The following is a 6,000-nucleotide window of genomic DNA, read 5'->3' as shown; positions in this document are numbered from 1 at the left end:
CCTAAACTTACAACCTTACATTCATTAATAACCTAAAATCATATTTTACTCATTCAAATTTTATATTCCACAACTCTATAATTGAGTTGACTTTTAGGCATAAATTTTGTCATTTTTTCTTCCTCGTGTTGTGATATCGTTTTGTTTTTTATGACCCTTAACATGAACTATTTTAACTTAAATTTGAGATCTTTAAGCACTAGTTTGAAATTTTTTGTGGGGAATCAAATTAGTATGCAAGAAATTTTTTATAGACCAAAATGAATACTCACTCTTAATTAAAACAATCAAAACTTTAAATTTTAACTACTAGATTTGCATCACCAGTTCAATGAAGTTCATTACCATTAATTACATGACTACTTCCTTTGAGGGATTGAGTTACACGTTACCTTGATTCATCATACAAAAGTAGTGTCTAATTGAGATACATGTTGGACAAGTGCTATCAGATTTAGAATCTCAGCAACTTTCTTTAATCTCATTTCTTTGTTCTCTCTAATAATTGGACTAAGACCCTAGCATTTCCAAAAAATAGTAAAGAGAAAAACAAATTCAAGATTCCTAATAGAATCATCTCAACAAACTTATAATAAAAGAAGTATTAGGCTATCTTTGGGATAACCAGCTCATAAGCTTATTGGGAGATTGTCACTAAAAAAACTTATTAATTAGATGATATCTTATAAGTTATGAATGAAAAACTAGGAGCTTATAAGCTTGATGATATAATAGAAGGGTAAAATAGCTCATAAGCAAGTTAATAGGTTTAAAATTGACTAAATCTCTAACTTATGTCATAAGCCACCTTCTAGTGATTTTTTAAATGTGAATTTATAAGTTACTTCATAAACTTATATACATTCAATCTCACCTATTCATTTTTTTAAAACCCAACATACTATAATACTTATGAATTTCATCTACTTTATGCACAATACTCGCACACTCCATGCACGATACTCGCACACTCCATGCACGAATTCATATACACATACTCCATGCACTTATACATACACACATACTTTATACAGGAGTTCATACACACACTCAATTTGTCATGGTATAGAACTATAGACTAGAACACTCTCGTTTTAAATAAAATAATGTAAGAATAAAACTGATATTTTATTAGGTTTTTTATCAAGTAATTTTTGTTACAATAAAAATAATAAAGTTTTTTCTTTATAAGTATATTATTCAAAGAAGATGGATCAATTTACACATATTAAGTTACACTCAATCTCATTCGTTCATTTTTTTTTAAATCCAACAGCCTATAACACTCACGACTCCATCCACTTCATACACGATACTAACACACTCTATGTATGAGTTCATACTCACACACTCCATGCACGAGTTCATATACGCACAATCCATGCACCAATTCATACACGCACACTTCATGCACAAGTTCATACACATACTTAATGCATGAGTATGCATGTAGAAAAATTATATATATATATATGTATATATATATATATATGTGTATATATATAACATCATACACACATACACATGCACGATGCTCGCACACTACATACATGATACTCGCACACTCCATGCACGAATTCATATAAGCACACTCCATGCACCAGTTCATACATTTCCACTTCATACACTAGTTATACACACACTCCTTACCCATTGAGTGAGGAGATATTCTTGGTAGTACCCATTTTTTTGACAAATCTTAGAATTTTTAGATAAATTGTTGCGATTTAGAGTCTTGTCCAAGTAAACAATCACCTTTGCAAGGTGTTGTTTGTTGTCATGGATAGATTGGACACACTTGAGAGTTAAATGTGACCCTATAATTGTATCTAATGCTATTTTCAGTGTATTAAAATTATACTTTTGTCCTTGCTTAACATTTCCTCTCGAGTTAAGCAATCAAAAATTAATTAAATAATATATAAAGTAATTAAAGAATGAGTTTTGATTTATTTGAACAAGAGATAAAAAAGACACTAAATAATACTATTCTAGTTACTCACCAACAAGTTTATTAAGAAGATCATCACTGTACTTTAAATAAGCATATATTGAATCATCACAATATGTTTGAGGATAAGATGCATCAAGTTTAGAATGAGTGACATATTTGGACTTCATGCATGTTCCATGGATTTCTCATTCATGCATGTTCCATGGATTTCTCATTCATGCTTCCAGAATTTGTATTGGTTATCGAAGGAGAATGTTATCCAATATTTGTTCATATTATTCATATTGTCGTGGTTCTGATTTGCTTCGATGTCACCACTACTTGGAAATTTTACCCTATGTGTACATTTTCTTGGATCCACCTTCTTGCTATTAGGAGGCCATAGTTCGTTTAAGGAGAAGAAAATGGGTGGTTGTAAAAGTTTGGACTATGTAGTGGTACACGCACCTTTAGGCCAACTGATAGAAAGTTACAGGTCATCATACCACAGCTTATTGCACAAAGATGAAAAATCATCGTAATCATAATGGTGATTTTGGTGACATACTGAAATATAACATATTGCTTATCAAACTGTCTTGCTTTTAGTTGTGTTGTTTTGTGAGCTTTAAGCCACAAACCATCACCTATTTATATTAGTGATTGATCTTTCTTTTTTTTAATTGAATACTCCACAATATCAATTTCACATTTGCATCATGCATGCATGCATGAATTTTTTGTTATGAATATTAATCCCACATGTTTACTCTTATTCCCATTTGATAAATATTAATTGCATAAATTCATCTTTCTACCAATGTTAGAAATTTTACCAATGAGATATTGATAAATACTCAGAGTACATGTTTACTTTTTTTTAAGGTATTGTTTGTCGCCAAGGGAAGATAGAGCACACTTGAGAGTTACATATGACCCTATAATGAATCCAATGTTATTTCTTGTGTATTAAAATCATATTCTTGTCCTTGCTTTACATTTTCTCTACTTCTTAGGCAATAAAAATAATTAATTCACAATATTAATGTAATTAAAGAATGAGTTTTGATTTCTTTGAAAAATGAGAAAAAAGACACTAAATAATACTATTATAGTTACTCACCAACAAGTTTATTAACATGATCATCATTTTACTCCAAATAAGCATATATTTACCACTACTTGGAAATTATACCGTATGTGTGGATCCATCTTCTTGCTATTAGAGGTCGTAGTCCATGTAAGGAGAAGAAGTTGGGTGAGTATAAAATTTTGCATTGTTTAGTAGCACACAAACCTTTCAAACAACAGATGGAAAGTTTCAGGTCATCATACCCATAGCTCATTGCATAAAGGTAGAAAATCATCATAAGCATGATGGGGATTTTAGTGACATATTGAAATATAACCCTAAAAAAGAGATTTATAGCGAGCAACACTACTAAAAATTCTTGTTCGATAGGTTCCCATTCAGGGGCTTCAACCAGATTTTGCCTTATGCATTGGGAATTGGATCAAGATCAACTGATTTTAGTTAAGCTTTTGGATTTGGCTCTCAGCCTGATCTTAATCTTCTTAAAGAGAGGCATGGGAAAGAAAGAGGCCCTTTGACCTTAGGAGTAAATCGGACGAAGAAGAAGGAGTTGACCTTTGACTCACTACCAGTGCCGAAGTTACTAGAGAACTATGACAAAGGGGCTCAAATCCAGATGGCTAAAGTTACTAGAGAACTAAGAATGAAACCAATGCTTGGTTCCTGTCGGTTTGACGAGAAAGAAAGACATTCCAGAAGCTTTACTTGTGCCTTAGTAGTCTCAAATAGGAGCGAATCACAGAAAGAGAACGAGTGAGGCACTCTCATTGTCAGTCGCTTGGCTGATAATGAGTAAACTAATTCTATCTTTAGTGATTGGATTGGTCCAAAATCTCCCAAGACACCCTACCAGTTGGCGCAAGGGAATTTAGTTAGGTAGGGTTTGAATTGCATTTTTAATATAACACTCTAGTTTTGACATGTGATCTCCTAGGCCCATTTACATACTGAGTGTGCCACTAGTAACATTTCAGTCCTGATATGCGACCTCCCCAGCTCATAAATACATTGAGCATGCCACCCACCAGCTTAAATACCCCCTACAGTATTTTATTCTCATTAGCTTAATGGTAGCGACTCATGAGAATAATGCATATTTGTTGCTGAGGTCATGGGTTCGAGTCATGGGAGACTCCCTTTTACACCTCAATCCTGACATGCGACCTCCCTGATCCATGAATACAGTGAGTGTGTCACTGGTAACACCTCAGTCCTGACATGCAACCACCATGACCCATGAATACACCAAGTGTGTCACCCACCAGCTTAAATACCCCCTATTATAAATGTATCCAATGATATTTCTAGTTTATTAAAATCATACTCTTGTCCTTGCTTTACATTTCCTCTACTTGTTAGGCAATAAAAAATTAATTAAACATTATCTAATGAAATTATAGAAGGAGTTTTGATTTTTTTTTTAAAAAGAGAGAAAAAAAGACAATAAATAATACTATTATAGTTACTCATCAAAAGTTTGTTAACATGATCATTAGTGTACTCCACATAAGCATATATTGAATCATGATAGTAGGCTCGAGGATCATATGCATCAAGTTTAAAATGAGAGACAGATTTGGACTTCATGCATGTTCAATGGGTTTTCCGTTTAGGCTTTCAGAATTTCAATTGGTTATCGAAGGAGAAAGTTATCCAGTATTTCTTCATATTGTTCATAGTGTCACAATTTCAATATGCTTCGATGTCACCAATACTGGAAATTGTACTGTATGTGCACAATTTCTTGGATCCATCTTCTTGCTATTAGAGCGTCATAGTCCGTGTAAGTATCATGGACACTCCATGCACGATATTTGTATACTCCATGCACGATATTTGTATACTCCATGCACAATACTCATATAAAACATGCACAAGTTTGTATCGTGCACTCGGTGTACGAGTTCATACACATACTCCATGTACGAGTATGCATGTAGAAAAACTATTTATAAACATAAACTAGTTTGTTCACAAATACTCCATCCACAATGATCACACACTCCATCCACAATGCTTGCACACTACATGCATGAATTTATATACGCCTACTTCATGCACTAATTCATGCACACATACTCCATACAGAAATTCATACAAACACTCGATTTGTCGTGGTATAGAACTATAGACTATGACACTCTCATTTTAAATAATATAATGTAAGAATAATACTACTATCCTCTTAGGTTGTCTATCAATTAATTCTTTTTAAACAAAAATAACTTAGTTTTTCTTTATTAATATATTATCCAGAGAGGATAGATTAATTTATACACATTAAATTACACAAATTACACTCAGTCTCATTCATTTTTTAAATCCAACAAACCATAACACTTACAAATTATGTCCACTTCATGCACGATACTAGCGTACTCAATGCAAGTGTTCACTCACATACTCCATGCATGAGTTCATATACGCACAATACATGCACTAGTTCATACACGGACAATTTATACACGAGTTCATACACACACTTCTTGCACGAGTATGCATGTAGACAAACTATATATATATACATACACCACATTATACACACATAGTCCATGCATGATGCTCGCACACTACATGCACGATATTGGCACACTTCATACATGAATTCATACACGTACACTCCATGCACCAATTCATACATGTACACTTCATAGACTTGTTCATAGACACACCTTATCCATAAGATGAGGAGATATCGTTGGTAGTACCAATATTTTTACCAAGCTTAGAATTTTTAGTTAAATTGTCGCGATTTAGAGTCTTGTCGAAGCAAACAACCACATTTGGAAGGTGTTGTCTCTTGTAATGAGAAAATAGAGCACACTTAAGAGTTACATATGACCCTATAACTATAACCAATGATCTTTTCTAGTGTATTAAAATCATACTCGTGCCTTGCTTTACATTTCCTCTACTTGTTAGGCAATGAAAAAGTTAGTTAAATATTATCTAATGTAATTAAAGAATGAGTTTT

Source organism: Lupinus angustifolius, chromosome LG14 (genome assembly GCF_001865875.1).
Source record: "Lupinus angustifolius cultivar Tanjil chromosome LG14, LupAngTanjil_v1.0, whole genome shotgun sequence".
NCBI classification, from domain to species: Eukaryota; Viridiplantae; Streptophyta; class Magnoliopsida; order Fabales; family Fabaceae; genus Lupinus; species Lupinus angustifolius.
The sequence above is the reverse complement of the archived record's forward strand: the minus strand, read 5'-3'. Positions refer to the sequence as shown.